At 33.7% G+C, this 17,679-nt stretch overlaps 2 long non-coding RNA genes and 1 other non-coding gene across 3 annotated transcripts; 2 read left to right on the top strand and 1 right to left on the bottom strand.

Annotated features, from left to right (window-relative positions):
* Nucleotides 1-6,684: 6,684 nt before the first annotated feature.
* On the top strand, nt 6,685-9,138 carry LOC121217640 (uncharacterized). The gene is made up of 2 exons (XR_005913786.1): nt 6,685-7,011; nt 8,703-9,138. It is a non-coding gene; the product is annotated as an uncharacterized lncRNA (long non-coding RNA).
* A 6,431-nt stretch (nt 9,139-15,569) lies between these two features.
* On the bottom strand, nt 15,570-16,369 carry LOC121217641 (uncharacterized). Its single transcript, XR_005913787.1, has 2 exons — nt 16,036-16,369; nt 15,570-15,847 (listed from the first exon to the last, which is right to left on the bottom strand). It is a non-coding gene; the product is annotated as an uncharacterized lncRNA (long non-coding RNA).
* A 1,195-nt stretch (nt 16,370-17,564) lies between these two features.
* TRNAN-GUU (transfer RNA asparagine (anticodon GUU)) lies at nt 17,565-17,638 on the top strand. Its single transcript has one exon. It is a non-coding gene; the product is annotated as a tRNA-Asn (tRNA).
* Nucleotides 17,639-17,679: the final 41 nt, after the last annotated feature.

The raw sequence follows: 17,679 nt of genomic DNA on the forward strand, positions 1-17,679 counted from the left end.
TATAGATCGGCAGTCCACTTGTTGTAATCGAAAATGGAGATGAACCGGGCCATTGACTCCCACCTGCCATAGGACTAGAAAAATGAAACACATAAGGGTTAGGATACATAAAAGGGCTAGGATATGCACCTGGCATCATCTGAAAAAGTTGTGTTGTGGGTGTCATCGGTTGAAGTGTTAGGCTGGGTGACTGTGTCGGTGCTGTTGCTGGGCCTGGTGATTGTGGGGGCGCTGTTGATGGGCCTGCGTCGTCGTCCATTCTTCTTGGATTTAAAGGGCCACGTCGTTCCCTTTGGACACGCAATTGCCCCTGCCTCTCCTCTTCCGACAGTAAATACGGCTTGCCATGGATCCTAAACCATGGCATGTATTCCGGCACGCACGCTAACTCTGGAACGATGATTGATTCTCGAGTAGGTATATAATCATATCGATCTTCCCACATTTGGATATAGTGTAACCAGAATCTCAGCCAATTCGTATGCAAATTGCCTAAGTCGATTCTGTGATGATCATCCAACACCTCAGGTGCCACGGGAATCGGTTGTCGGAATCCAAATTGCCATAATACTCTGCCCGACTGGTGCATCTCCACGATTGCAAAGTTGACCAACGGGACTTTCACATGCCAAACGTTCGGATTTTGGAAGTATTCATCCGGAATTACTGCCCGAATTGCCGGATCCTCGTATGGTATCCATTGAAACTATATGAACATGATGGAAATATTAGTTATATACATAATACTAAATACTAAATACTAAATACGAATCGACTATCTCATTATGTATATCTATTTTATTTAATACTTACTTGTGCTTCTGACATTTGGTCTAATAGAAGTCGTATATCTTCAAGAGAGGTAAGTAATCGAGCATAACTTGCCGAATGGTTCCACCTAATTAAATAAATTTTTAGCATACGATTATATTTTAAATCTATGTAATAATTGTAAAATCTAATATAAAATTTTCCTCGTTATGAGTGAGAATGTATATGGGTGGTCCACTTGATGACGTAAAAATGGAAAGTGAAACCGTGCCCATGATTGCAATAGTGATAGGCAACATTCGATTTTTACTTTATTCGGTCGTGTCACCCTGCACATCTCCCGATACAATGTTGCCAACACGGCAGACCTCCAACTAAATTCACCAGCTGCTCTAAAATCAACGAGTTTCAGTAGCCATCTCAGATGTACAAGGTTCCGTGACAAGTCCGGCATCAGATAACCTCCAATTATCTCAAGAATGTATGCCCGAGCATATCAGATTCTTTCTAGTTCGGTAGAATCATCATCCGGCTCCGAGGATGTGTCTCGTAACCAGCCCATCTCAATCCGACCTCCGTTAATATTCTCCGGAATAGCGCCCAACGTGATAGTACACTCTCCACATGGAAGATGAAATGTGTGCGTCTTGGGTCTCCACCTCTCTATAAACGCACTAATGAGTTTCGGGTCCAACTTGCATCCTCGGCCTACCGTCGCCACGTGCCAAAAACCCGCTTCCCGCAGGTAATGTGATGGAGGACCATGCATATTACGGATATAACATTGCAATATCCGATCTACAGACTTTTATAAGAAATAATAAAATAAAAATTATTTAAAATTGCATAAATGAAAAAATCTTAAATAATATTTAAAAATTAAATTTAACACTTACCATTTTCATTTGTTCGAAGAATATGTGCTTGTTATCGAGACGAATTAATTCTCCAGCCATTGCTAACACGATCAAATTTTTATGATTTAAAAAAATTCCAAAAAAATAAAATTAGAGCTTTTTTTAAAATAATTAAAGAGAGCTTTAAGAGGAATTTGAGAGGAATTTGAGAGAAATATGAGAGAATATTGGAGAGAAATATGAGAGAATTTGAGAGAAAGGATTTAAGTGTGAAAAAAATGAAAGGAGGGTTTTATAGTTTTTTTTACGGTTGGGGGGTACCAACGGCTATTTTTTTGACCGTTGGTACTGTAGTGACACGGGAAAAGCGCTTCTTTGAGGAAGTGTTTTCTTGCTTTGTCACATGACAACGCGCTGGCATGGACGCGTTTTTGGGGAATTAAGCCATTCCATTAATTAATGTTTTACCGAGTCTATTTCAGTAAAATTTTTTTAAAAAGGGCTTTTATTAGTATTTTTACCTTTGTTTTAGGTATATGTTTGGAGTTTGTAGTTATTCTTTCCAACAATATTATCTTCAAGATTTAAACTTATCCCTAAATGTGCCTTATCATTGCATCAAACTATTTATTAATAACAACCCAATTTTTGTCAAAGATTCTTATTAACTTTTTCTATATTTGGCTTTACTGATAACAAAATATAATACAAACAATAGACGGGAGATCTTTGAATCATAATCTTTAATTTCAAATGGATAGTCAAGTTCCAACGTGCTATGGTTCTTCCCTCATCCCAATGCCATAGCCCATATGCCATACAAGACAATTTTATAAAACACGTAATAATTTGTGGATAAGAAAAAAAAAACTGAAATTTCGATTCATATATGTTAAATATCATTTTTTAAATATTATATAAATTAATTCTAAATTCAATAAACAATTTAAAAAGCAATGGCCAGAACTTGTCAAAAATAAATCATACCAAATTTACATGAAATAATTTCCAAACACAGATTTAAATCTTCATTTTTTTCTTAAAATATTCGTATTTGATATCTTATATATATATATATATATATTCATAAATGGGGATAAGAATAGGCTATTGGAGGTGGTAAGAGGACTCAACGGCATTGACATTCCTTTTGAAATTCTTTCACCATTATAAAGCTACAAAATCCAAAAGAACATACATGGAAGAGAACCTATTCTTAGATAAGGAAAATAATGTCACATACCAAGTCAAAACATTTCATACCTCTATAAATAGAGACTTGAAATCAAAGGAATAAGCATCCCATCGGAGATTGGAAGAGAGGTCTAATATGGGGAAGCAGAGCCTTGTTTCATAGCCAAGAATGACTTGCCTACCCATCTCTCATTATTGGCTGGGAAGCTCACAAGCAAGCAGGCAAGCCAGTCTTGGCTAACTTGACAGGCTCTTTTCTCTCATGCTAGCTCTTCTCTTCTTCTTTAATACATCATCACCTACCCTTTTCTAAATCTTTTATTAACAAATGCTACTTTTGATGGTTGGAGATTTATGATTTATTCTAAGAGTTTTTGTAGGATTACGTTACTCTCCGGAATTTATGAAATATAAATCCATATTTTTCTATTCATATTCCACCTTTATATGCTTTTGTTTATATGTAAACAACTTCTTTTTAGAAAAATGGGCTTCTTTTCCTTTTACAAAACAGTGAAAAGGAATAGAAATGAGATGTTAAATTCGAAAAATGATTTTTTTAGTGGTAATAGTTATGCTGTGAGTCAATATAATTTGAATTAAATCCTCTAATAATCTACCCTTACACTTAATTATCAAAATAAATAAATTAATTAATATTAACCCAAGTCCCAAGCCGATAAATTTACTTCATACACCCTATTCTAACATCCTCTACTCTCATCGTACAGATCAGACATAGCATCATGACATAAAATCGAAAAAAGACTAGAAGGAGATTTTTCCCATTCAAAGTGGGTTGCATCAGATAATGCACACGAGCCACTTTATTAGTTTTTCGACCAGTATAATAGGACATTTTGAAATTAAAAAGCAAGCGCTTGACAGTCTGAAATTAACATACTCAAATCAGAAATATCATTACCATCACACTTTAAAACCGGAATCACTCGGAGAATGTTACTCTCAGTCACAATTCCGTCCATACGAAGAGTCTTCAATCAAGAAAGAGCTTCTTGGACCGCAAAGGCTTCAACAACCTTCTGCTCCAAACAAACACGATAATGACCTGAAAGACCCTTAATGAACACCGCCGGAGTTCCTTACAACTGCCGCAAAGCTGGTCGGCCGATCTCTCACAAAATTTGCTGCATCGACTTTACATTTATATCAACACAGAAGGGGCTTGGCCTGCAAATGGGATACAACTAAGGATAAAACGACAGCCGTCGACACATCTATATTCTTCCAATGGTACCTGTTTCTATAAAACCGTATACTTCATGGCACTATCCGGCGAGTGAAAAAGCGAAACAATCACATCTGAAACAGAAGAATTTGAGAAATCAAGCCTAGCTAACTGCCAAACTTCAAAAGCTTTAATGATAATTTTTTTTATTGATAAAACACATTTAGAACGAAAACGATAGTTTAGTGTTGCTTTTGGAAAATACAGTAAAAATAATAAATTTATTATTACGGTATTTCAATAAAAGCATGAAAAAATAATTTATTATAACTTATTATTAAAATTTTGATATATAAAATATATATTTTGAATATTTTTAAGTAATTAATATTAATTATTTGTAAAATTCAATTTAATATATAAATTATATTTTAAATATTAAAATATAACCATTACAAATTAAAATACATAATTTATATATTTGAGATAAATTTTAATAAAAAATAATTTTATATCCAATATAAATCTTACATAAAATACATTAAATTATAAATAAAGGTTAAAAATATCATTTTACTCCAAAATTAATTTTGTCAAACCCAAAAACTTAAAAAGAGAAAAAGTACTTTTAGCTATTTTTGTTTAAGTTTAAAAGTACTTTTAATTTCAAAAATTGTAGTGAATAAAGCCTTTGAGTTCATAGCTAAAATAAGTTCTAGAGATAAAATAGAGAAAGCTTTTTCTAAAAGCATAATGATAAGAATTTTATTTAAATATCATATTTCAAGAAAAAAATAATCTCCTCACGATAGATTTGCTTTGGAAGAATAACAATTTTGTACCATTAATTATGTGGTGCAATCGGAGTTTTACTTTAATTATATAAATCAAAGAATAGATGGGATTCATGTCATGTGTATACAAATAAAAAAAGGCTACTTGGATGCGTAATTTTTTTTCAGATTAATACGAGTTTTGATTTTTTTTTAAATGAAGAGTTTTCTGGGAGCTGATTGAAAAAAAAAATTTTAACGACCCATGTAATTATTTGTCTTATGAATGTTATTTAAGAAAATTTTTGAAATTAAAATGAATGTTAATATATTTCTTGGTGGATGTTTATAATATGATTGTACAGCTAATCTCTAGTTGTTTTATTTTTTTTAATGAATTGTAAGTAGATATGCAAAGAAATAAATTAAAATTTAGCAAATTTTATTTTCTTCAATTTTTTAAGGTAGTGAGTAACTAATTAAAAATTTTAATTACATTTTGGTATTTGAATTTAATCATTATGGTTTATTATGATAATTGGATTGTTATTTTCTAATTGCTAAAAAGGTAAAAAGAAAAAAAAGATAAATTGTTAAAAAAGTAGAAGGACTAGCTGTGCAAATTGATTTAAATTTTGGTCCGAAATGATGTATAAGCAATGGTAAGAAGTTTGGGGGGCTGCAACCGCAGTCAGTGAAAGAGCAATTAGCCGAAGTTTCCTCCTCCATGGCGTAAATAAATCAGTCTCATATCTAATTATTTTTCTATGCGTAAACTCTTAGTTTAGCAGTCAATTTATTTGTTATTTATCACTCATTGGTTTCTGGTCTATAATTACACAGTTCCCAATTTTCATGCATATTGGTGCTTCTTTTCGAACCCAAAATACTTGGGGGTTTACAGTTTCAATATTTTATGCAGCTGAAGCAATTGTATCGGTGGCATTTTTTATTCCAAGCATAATTGTTCCTCAAATGGGCGATGGAAATATTTATACGTATCGAAAAATATTTACATTATTATATATTATCATAAAATATTAGTCTAAATTAAAAGTCGTTTAATTTAGTTAAAGTTTATTTTTTTTTAAATGAAGAATCCAATATAAAAAAAACACATTAATAGCAGTAGATTTGTTCGAAAAGTTGAGATTTCACTGATAATCATGTAGTTATTTGCAGTAAACTGGTACATTCCTGCAGCTGCAAGATATGAAAGTGCTACACCCGTGCCACCTTCTGTTATTAGCCACGGTGCTAACTGACTCTGTGACAACTCGGGTTCAAAAACATCTCCTTCACGTCCTCATACGAATCGCGATTTATCCATTGCCCCGCCTGCTCTCCTGTCAAATGTGTTACCCTTTTTGGGTACCTATGAGTCCCACGCGGCCTTGTTGTATTGTGGAAAAGTCTATCACATCCTTGGTTCGAGCCAAGGGAGGCTTACTTTCGGAACACAATAAAGGGACTGGCGTGTAGGATGGTGCGGGAGAAATATCCTGAAACCCAGGTCGTTAGATAATCAAACTATACTTCCCCAGTTTTGTACATTTAATTCGATTTCCCTCATTTTTTCAGGGAATTGGGGTTTTGCTCATGGTGCTCTTGGTTCAGTTACAGGCACTACTGCATCCGTGTAATAAAACTTGAAACTTAGCAATTAAACATCATTGAAGTTTAGTTCATAGCAGGGATAATATCTGGTAGACTTTGCTCTTCAACACTAAAAACTTAGGCCTGCTGGCATTGACAAGTCAAATATCAGCTGGATTTATGATTTTCTTCTCTATATTTGATAAGCCAGCAGCTCAGCATTAACACTGTGCTTGTGTTTGGTAGGAGAGAAAATGGAAGGAAAATTGTCCACCTTTGCATTTCTTCCCCCTCCAAATCCATTCCTCACAATGAAGGAAAAATAACTTCTTCCACTTCATATCAAGAATACATTAATCTATATAAGATGAATGTGCATTCCATGTCAAAAGCAGGAGCTTTAACTACTTTTTTCATTTCGTACTTCTTCCACTGAAGCAGCACTACAATTTCTTTCCTTTAATGAGTACCGATCTGTGGCTATTTTACGTCATTTTCCAACACAATTTGGATAGCTTTCTCATTTCTGTAACTTGAATAGTATTTTTCTTTCTTCATGGGTTTATCAGTTCTGCAGTACTTCAGAGAATATTTTCATGGTGGTTGGAGATCAGCTCATCTTACCGGTTTGGTAAGATTCCTGGAAAAATCACTCAACTCGTAATTTACTTATATATATTACCTTCACTAAAATAGTTCTCCTGAAAAACTAAAATAGTTTACATGTTATGAATTTCATTTCCTTTTCTTAAAGTTATCAGTTATGCTGTAATTATTTTTTTGCTTTTCTAAGTTATATATTTTTCCTAATTTTCATTTTCATGCTGCACTAGTATTCAAGTTTTGAGTTCCAAATAATTCAATCCCAAATTTGGCCTTACATTAGTCATTGAATTATTAGCTACTAACACCTTCAAATGAAAAAACTCTGCCATATTAAAAATGGGCCTCAAACAACAGTTTTTTTTTACTCATTTATAAGATTTGGTTTCAGTAAAATCTGTCGAAATTTAGGACAAATGAAAACAGGCAACTCGAGTGAGTGCCGGATATAGCTATGCGTAATTTCCATCATTGGTATCGAACGAGGTTATATTAGAAAACAAACGAAGCATAAAACGAATATTAGACCAAAGAAAGAAAAAAGATGGCAACTGAACATTTGTAATCTGCAATTTTCTCTTTTACTTCCATTGTTGCCTCTGCATAATTTTCAACTTTACTTAAAAGGAAAGAAGAATATATTCCAATAGGGATCCAATTAAAAGGGTAGACCAAAAATGGAAAGGCAGAGATATTGGACTGGGATTTTCATTTTGTAAAGCTAATTGATGATTGCTCAACTTGTCCACTATCAACCCCTATTTTCTGTCACCAATTAAAAGAAAAAAAAAGAGTCAATGATTTCATCAAAAGATGTGGCTTTTCATTTGATATCATAGATGTTTGATCCTATTTTTATTAATAAAATTCATCAAAAGAACATTTTCCTTGTGCAAGAATTCTCCATTCAAGACTACCAGAATATATTCCATTTATATTGACAGTGACATAGCCATTAACAATGTCAACTAGAGTTTGCTTTTAAAAATATATAAATACCAAGAATTGTGTTCACCATTGGTGTGCATAAAAATTGAGAAGGAGAGAGGTCTTACATGATGAAAAGAGTCGTGTTTGGTAGCCAAGGATGACTTGCCTGCATCTTTCAAAGAGGTTCAAAATCTCTGTATCAACCATGGAAAAGAACCAGAAGCTCTTTGTGAGGGTGCCAGGCAGTCACCTTGGCTAATCTAACAGGTTCTTGTCCCTCATGTTAGACTTTCTCTGCTTTGTCAATTATCTATCTGAATTTATTTATTTTTTTATAAAAAAAAGGGGTCATAGTCTGATATATGAACAAACTGGGAAGATTCTCAGGTACTCAAAACTTTGGTATAATATGAAATGACATGTATTTCTGAGTATTTGCATAATCCAAATAATAGTAATACATTGAAGTGATTTCGATTGAAATGAAGTTTTTGTGTGTTCACTGATCAAAAAGTTATGATAATGAGGCCTTGGCGTTGGATCATGATAAAAAGGTAACATTTGTATCATACTAATAAATTCTGCAAATTTACATCTTGTAGATGCCATCAAGTATTGGATGACTTTTTAAATATACAGTGAAATTCTGCTCATTATAAATATTATATACATATATATTCTGGGGCATGGCTGCTTTGTTTGGATGGTTATCTTGACAGTGTACTATGCTAAGCAAAGACCGAATGAGTGATAGGAGTTAATTCCCATTGCTTGCTAACAATATTTTAGTTTTCCCTGATGAGATTTGGAAAACCCAGGGATCATATCTTGTTTTTTTTTGTGAATACACGAAGTTGCTTTGGAAGCAAAGTTTTCAGCTATGTTGAATCCAAAAGCTGGTTGGAGGTTGAGACTCAAAGGGGAAAGCCTTCATGGCAGATGAATGCTGCTATGCTATGTTGAAATTTGGATGAATAAAATTCTCATTTTACTTTTTTTTTTTTTGAAACAAAGTTATTTAGTTTTCAATAAATCGTATCGGGGAGTCATGAAAATGTAAACCCAACCATTTATAGATTTATATTTTCTTGAACATTTATATAGTTATTATAATTTGTTATGTCAATGTATTATTATACAGTTATATAAATTTTAACGTATTAGTAATTCATGTAATATAAGTTTTGATACAGAAAAAGATGAAAATTTCACTTCCAACAAACAATCAGTGATGTGTATTCTTTTATTGTCCTTTCAGTTCTTTTAAATACTGTATTCTCTCTTATGTTAGCACCTACTTTCACACTTTAGTATATTTGTATACAGAAAATATGCAGTTAAATCATATGTATGTAAAATTTCTTTCTCAAAGGAGTTAAGTGTCTCTTTCAAATAAAAAGAATACTAAAGAAAGAAAAAAAAAAGTTAATTAATTTTACCAATTCAAACCTAAAATAAAAACTAACTACAAAATTTAATTTTTTATATGCGAACAAGTATATTATCAAGTATAATATCATATCAATTTATTATTTTTGTATAATTTTGTAAAAAATCACATTATTTTAAGTAATGAATATAATAAATATCGTGTAAATCAAAATCAAAATTTTAAAATATAAAAAATTCATAAATTAAATTCACATTTTATATAAAATACAGACTAATAATAAAATTAAATTAAAGAGAAATAAATGAAAAGTGTACCCAAAGAACTTGGGAGAGATTAACTTGCATATACAGATGATTTTTTTTTGGAATCAGGAATTCTAGGAGTGATCTATTGTTACCCTTTACTTAGACCTAATTCTACTATGGTCCTAAGAAAAATTCCAAGTGAACTAATTATGTTATTCAGAAATGCTTTTAAACATATAAGTTTTTTTAAAAGATTAAATATACTATCATATAAACTCGAGTAAAAATACATGAGCATTATTTTTCAAATAAAAAATCAAATATGCTCTAGATATACTAAAATAACCTTACTTAGTGCACGTTATATTCAATTTTGTTTTTGGCACAATTCAATATAGCAAGCCTTACTGGGAATTAAATAGTTGCTGAATAGACTGAAGCAAATGTAGGAGCTGATATTATGACGAAATCTTTTTGCAAACCTGCATTTTTCGAGGAGACCCCAAACATGCTTCAATCGGCTATTCTTTTTTATTTTGCTGGACTAAACTTCCAATCTTACATATCTCTAGTTTGTACTATCTTCTCTTCTTTAATAATAATAATAATAAGCTTGATAAGATTGTCTCAACTCCCAATGGATTAAGTTATAAGCCTTTTCTTTTTCAAGGCTCCTGGAGAAGATAGAGAGAAGCCCAATTTGGTTTAATCAAGAACGCTCTGATCCAAAGCACCAAAAGGGGTCATTTAATGAAAATTTAATGGTGTTTGTTTATGATTGTAATTTAATCGACGGAATACTAAGTGATTTTCTTTTGCTCTTATTTTAACCCTTTGGTGTCCCTTCTTTTTACTCTTCAAGTGACTTCGTTTTTTTCTTTTGAGGTTTATGGCAGCAAATGACGCGTTGTCTCTCCCCCGCTGAAGCTCAGGCCGTAATTACTGAAGCATCAGCTCGGATAATCGAGCAAGGTTTCGATGCCGCGATGTTCACCACCAAAACCTGTTGGGTATGGGTCCCACTATGTGGGAAACCCATATTTTCTGTCATAATGTTTTGTCTTTCGATTATTATTGAGTTTCAAATTCTCAATTTAAAAGAGAGAAAAACAGAGAGTGAGATTGAAGCTCGTTGGAGAAAAAGAGAATAAAAAAAAATCAGTTTTTCAAGCTTGGTGCAGCAGTGATCAACTCCTCGATCGAAGGTCCATCTGTGGTTCGATTGAGCTGATTTTTGGACAGCAGCTAGGTGATAAGGTGTTCTTGACTTTGTACGGTCGGATTTTTCATCCGAGACTTGTAGCGTCGGAAATACCCATTTTTCAGCAGCTACGTTTTTGGTGATGTTCTCTCATTTTTCTCTCTTTTGCTAAAGATTACATATTGTTAGTCTTGTCGGAGTTGAATGCTTGTTGTAGGCTTGATATTGTGATCTTGTAGTCGAACATTTGATGATAGTAGAGCTCTTTATCGAACTCTAAAGTCCCGTGGTTTTTACCCTTGATTTAGAGGGGTTTTCCACGTAAAAATACCGGTGTCTCTATTTATTTTTGTTGTGGTTGCATTAGTTGATTTGTGGTTGATTAAGGTTGCTAGAGAACATATCTTGTGTTATTGTGCTAGCCATAATTTTTGACAGGAGTTATAAGGAGAGAAAGAACACCGGTTGTGCTTTCGCTTTGTTTCGGTTGTTCGGTTTCTTCCCAACAAACTGGTACCAGAGCTTTGTTATTGTGTCAGGTAATTATGGAAATTAATACGAGCAAGATGATTATGTTGAATGGCACAAATTATCAACTTTGGCGGAATAAAATGAAGGACTTGTTGTTTGTGAAGGCTTTGCATCTTCCGGTCTTTACTACTCAAAAACCCGATTCGAAAAGTGATGAAGAATGGGAATTTGAGCATCAACAAGTGTGTGGCTTTATTCGGCAATTTGTTGAAGAAAATGTTTACAACCACATTGATCAAGAGACACATGCTCGAACATTGTGGGAGAAGCTTGAAAGCTTGTATGCTTCGAGGTCGGGCAATAACAAGTTATTTTTGCTGAAGAAAATGATGGCGTTGAAATATAAAGAAGGAATGTCTATAGCTGATCATGTTAATGAATTTCAGAGTGTGATGAATCAGTTGCTTGGTATGGGTGTCAAATTTGATGACGAGATTTTAGGACTTTGGTTGCTTGCTACTCTACTAGACTCTTGGGAGACCTTTCGAGTCTCACTCATTAATTCTGCCCCACAGGGTATTATTACTTTGGATTTGGCTAAGAGTGGTGTGTTGAATGAAGAGGTTAGAAGAAGATCTCAGGGTTCTACATCACAGTCCGAGGTGTTGGTTATTGAGAACAGGGGGAGAAACAGAGACAAAGATGGAAAGGGTAGAGATAAAAGCCGAAGCAAGTCAAGATCGAGATACAAGAATCTTGAGTGTCATCATTGTGGTAAGAAAGGTCATATCAAGAAATATTGCTTCAAGTGGAAGAAAGAGAACAAAGGTGGTGGTGATAAACACGATCGGAATGACGATGAAAAATCCGAGCGTGTTGCTACTGTTACTCGTGAAGATCTGTTAGTTATTTGTGATGAGAATTTGGTCAACCTAGCATGCGACGAGACTAGTTGGGTGATTGATACTGGTGCATCACTTCATGTCACGTCGAGGAAGGAATTCTTCACATCTTATACTCCTGGTGATTTTGGGGTATTGAAGATGGGTAATGATGGTTTGGTTTCGGTTATTGGTATGGGAGATGTTAGCTTGGTAAGTAACAATGGAACAAAGTTAACTCTCAAGGATGTCAGACATGCACCGGATGTCCGTTTGAATTTGATTTCTGCAGGAAAACTTGATGATGAGGGATTTTGTAACACCTTCAGTGAAGGGCAGTGGAAGCTGACTAAAGGCTCCGTAGTTGTGGCTCGAGGAAAGAAGAGCTCAAATTTGTACTTGATGCAAGCTTTGACTTCTCGAGAGATGGTGAATGTGACACTGAATGACAGCTCAACTGAGTTGTGGCATAAACGACTCAGTCACATGAGTGAGAAGGGGCTTAGCTGTTTAGCGAAAAAGAATCAACTTTCGAGTTTAAAGAATGCTACACTGAAGAATTGTGCTCATTGTCTAGCAGGAAAGTAGAGAAGAGTTTCATTTAGAAGCCATCCTCCTCATAGGAAATCAGAGTTGCTAGAGTTGGTCCATTCAGATGTTTGTGGTCCGATAAAAGTAAGATCACATGGTGGTGCACTTTACTTTGTGACTTTCATTGATGATTGTTCAAGAAAGCTATGGGTTTACACTTTGAAGTCTAAAAATCAAGTCTTTGAGGTGTTTAAACAGTTTCAAGCATCAGTTGAAAGGGAAACTGGGAAGAAGTTGAAGTGCATTTGTACTGATAATGGTGGCGAGTACACAGGGTCGTTTCATGAGTATTGTCTGCGACAGGGAATTAGACATCAGAGAACACCACCAAAGACTCCACAGTTAAATGGGTTAGCTGAAAGAATGAACCGAACATTGATTGAGAGAGTCAGATGTTTGTTGTCAGATGCAAAGTTACCAAGATCATTTTGGGCTGAAGCTTTGAATACAGTGACACATGTGATAAATCTGTCTCCTAGTGTTCCTTTGAAAGGTGATGTGCCAGATAGAGTTTGGTTTGGTAAAGACGTGTCATATGATCACCTACGTGTGTTTGGTTGTAAAGCATTTGTTCATGTTCCAAAGGATGAAAGATCCAAGTTGGATGCCATAATTTTTGACAGGAGTTATAAGAAGAGAAAGAACACCGGTTGTGCTTTCGCTTTGTTTCGGTTGTTCGGTTTCTTCCCAACAAAACCGTCATTGGTGCATTCCTTCCAATCAAAAGCTACTTGAGGCTGGCGAAGTAATTCACGAGGCACGAGGATCACCAAATCAGGGATGGTCTCTTGGACCACGCCATCAGTAATAACATCATTGAGAAACCAGGCTCCGCGACTTTTGATGATGTTGTAAAGTTCCTCGAATACCTGAGATCACCTGTGGGATAGCAAGTGCAGTACTTGGAGCAGCAGAAGGCTAAGCTGCGCAGAAAGCCAAGTAATTAATTCTCTTTCATGTTGGCAGCTGATCTTACACTTTGTATATTCGTATACACATTTTTTTACAGGGAATAAAATAGTTGCATAATAGACTCAAGAAAATGAAATTAAACTACAGAGTTCGAAAGCAGTTAAAGCTTGTCAAGATAATCTTAACTCCCAAAGGATTTACTCTAAAGCTATTTTTTTCACGTCTCTTTGTATTTTGTAGGTTGCCTCTCCCCCGATCAAGCTCAGGCGCAGATCACTGAAGCATCAGCTCGGATCATCGAGCATGGTTTCAACGCTGCATTGTTCACTACTGACGCCGTTTATGGCGCAGGCTTACCCATCAGTCAATTCCTGAAGGTTGCAAAGAAATTCACGATGTTCGATTGCGGTTTCAGGGATGAATTATTGACCGAAGCCATAAGAAGTAACATCATGGAGACACCAAGCTCCGCGACTTTTGCTGATGTTGTCAACTTTCTCTATTAGTTTGAACAGCGATCGAAGTACTCTGTGCAGAAGGCAAAACTGTGCCGCAAGGTCGGGGATGATGGAGTAGTACAGGAAGCCGCTGTAAAGATCTTTAAGCCACAAATGGATGATTTTGCCACACCTCAGAAACGTGGGAGTATCCTGGAATTAGCAGGTGGGGTTGAGGTTCCACCAGTTGTTGATTCGCTCACTTTCCCACCTAACAAGCGAGCTAGAGGCAACTCGAGCTGAAGTCAAGTCTCAAGGATGGCCGATGGCGTCGAAAGGCGGCAGTTTTCTCTTTTTGCTTCCTTGGTTGCCTCTGCAGTATTTTAACTGTGCTTGAAATCTATGTTTTTATCCTACTATTTAATTTTCTTGAAATATTAGTGTTAAACAAGTATAAGATATGCTCTTCTAAGAATTCTCTAAATACATAAAAAAAATTGGAACACAAATGTTGGCTACCTACATGTCGACACGCCTAAAATGGAATGTGATTTGGTGAATCAAGTTGAAGATTTATCAATCTGTGCACTATCAATTTCAACCTTTTTTTCTGTCAACCCTTCAAAAAGAAATCTCCATTGAGGATTGACCAGAATATATTCCATTGCATTGACAGCTACAAGATACAATAATGAGATGCTAATTAACAGTGTCAACCTTTTAGAAATCTATAAATACCAAGCATTGTCTTCACCATTGGTGTGCATAAAAACTGAGAAGGAGAGAGGTGTTACATGATGAAAAGAGTCGTGTTTGGTAGCCAAGGATGACTTGCCTGCATCTATCAAAGAGGTTTAAAATCTCTGTATCAACTATCAACCATGAATCTTTTTCATGGTGCCAGGCAGTCACCTTGGCTAACCTGACGGCTTCTTTTCCCTCATGTTAGACTTTCTCTTCTTTGTCAATCGTCTATCTCAAATTATCATTTGTTTGGGTATAAATGAAATATGAGAAGAGACATCTAATCCATAACTTACATTTTCTTCAGCAATCCAAATTCTGAGAGGATAAATAGTAAGTGAATGTCTTGTATGTGCTATTCTCTTTTTTAGGTAAATTATTCAGTGAAATTGGCATTTGAAAATGTTTCAAATTTACAATTTGAATCCGATATACCGAATTTATGCATTTAATTACTTTATCCATAAAATTTATGGTAATTGCTCATTCAACCGTTGGATATTAGAGAGTGAATCGCATGTTTAAATATGGCAGCTGGGGTTGAATTTGCCAAAGATTGTCTCTAAATTTACAGCTAGATATGAATCGCATGTTTAATTATTATTTACAAATTAATTTTCACATTTTTAGTTAATAAATCATGAGTAGGGTCAGACCCAACCCATAAACTCTCATGCAATGTTACTGCCTACCTCTGTTTTGTTTGGATAAAGAGAAATACTTGTTAAAAGAAAATTATAATTAAAATAGGGCGATATTAAAATTATTAACATGACAAATCTAATCAAATGTTATTTTCCATTCGCCTTCATATACAATTTATTTGAATAAAAGAATCAGAGTATGCATACATAAATATATAAATTGGGGTCAAATTCTCTAATTTGGATGGGGAGAATTGATCCAACTTTGTAGGTATAATAAGAAAGAATCAATCAAAGCACTGGTCTTCTTTTACCCAGCCTTTTGGTCCTTTTAAACCTTGTATTCTTCCTCTTTATCATTGAAACCTTCTTTTTACTTACTTCATCTAACACCTTTCCACATATTGAACAGGATCTGCACTTAAACTCAAATTTATGCAGTAAATGCATATGTAAAAAAAATTATTTTCTCAATAAATTTTCAAATGAATTAAGCATTTTTTCCCAAAAGCAATATACGAAAACTATACACAAACAAACATATATAAAAAAAATTGATATCTTCATCGATATTATGATTTATTGGATGGAAAGATTACTTACATGAAGCCATGGTGGACAGCCATCCTGCAAAAATTAAGGCAGTGAGAGCACCAAACATACACCATGCTGCTTTGTCAGTTACAACCCTTTTTGTTTTTGCTCTAATTCGATGGTATGGAGAACTATGGATAGAGTGCAGACCAAGAAACTTTTGTTAAACAAATCAAATCATCAGACTATATTACAAGTTACAACAAAATACTAATTAGCTTTTGTATTTTTATACATGGAATTTCCTTGGGATACAAGAATTCTAAGGCTGACCTAATTTTGTTTTTTAATTGACCGAATACCTTTGCTTGTTTTAAGGAAATATGCATAGATGGCAGTTGAAATCAAGTATTAATAAGCTACGCGTCACAATTATGCCACGTGTATTAATATAAATTTGTATTAAAGATTATGAATAAATTTGTGTTACATCAAGTTTTGCGTCGAAAATGGGAGATTTGTGTCCGACATATCCCGAGAAGTCTTAATGGTGTTGCTAATCACATGACTAAATGTGCTGATATAAGTAGCTCTTTGATATGTTTATTTAGATCTCCACCGGCTTCCGTCATGAACTTGTTGGGAAGAGATCGCAGCATGTCTATTTACTATTGATTATAGTTTTATCTAATGTAATCGCTTAATGCTATCCTTTTCTATCAATATATATATCATAACGAAGATGAATTGTAAATTTTTATTAAAGATTAGGAATAATAAATATAATCTTTTAATGTGGTCGATAAAAATGGATACATTATCCAATCAATTTAAACTAATTGAATATATTGTAAGTGAAATTACGAAAATATTTTAAATAAATTTAATATAAAATAGAGAAATTGAGTATAATTGTAAATATACTTTTTCTTACTAGAAAAGTCATAAAACAAAATCAAAATTTAAATCATATAATTGCCTTACCACGCGTGCAATTGTATTTATTATAATTTTAAAATATATATATACTAGATAAATCGATCATATACGACAATAAATGATAAAAGATAAGGATTATAAGAAACATTAATGTTAAATATGCAATATGTACAACAAGTATAATCAAATACAAATTGAGTAATAATACCAAAAAAAAATACAAATTAAGTAAATTGTGATAGTTTTTAAAAAAAATTAAAACTTAAATAGTTTTATAAACATTTTTTTTATTTTAGTTGTTCAATTAATTTATGATAGTAAATTTAAATAAATAAAAAATATAGAAAAATAGCGTACATACTTTTCTTTGGAATGGTACTTTATACCATGAACTAACAACTTTCAATCTTTGTCCATAAATGGTTAAAATTTTGAGTTGACTTCGAAAATAAGAAAATTTTCTTCTTATTACGAGCAATTGAAAGAAGCGAGTACTATATATTTTTTCTGCTTTCAATTATTTTGATTTAGGCTCATGGCAGTGATGGTGTATTTTTTATGTTTTTTTAACGAAAGCCATCTCGAAATTGGAGGCAAGGAGAAGCCTCTTTAAGAATTTTTATATACCATATAAAATTATTTTCTTAAAGGATAAGCATGCTGGAATAGCTCAGTTGGTTAGAGCGTGTGGCTGTTAACCACAAGGTCGGAGGTTCAAGCCCTCCTTCTAGCGGTTTTTCTCTAGCTCTAAGCCTTTTTTACCTTGGGTCTTCA

This window comes from Gossypium hirsutum, chromosome D05, assembly GCF_007990345.1.
Source record: "Gossypium hirsutum isolate 1008001.06 chromosome D05, Gossypium_hirsutum_v2.1, whole genome shotgun sequence".
NCBI classification, from domain to species: Eukaryota; Viridiplantae; Streptophyta; class Magnoliopsida; order Malvales; family Malvaceae; genus Gossypium; species Gossypium hirsutum.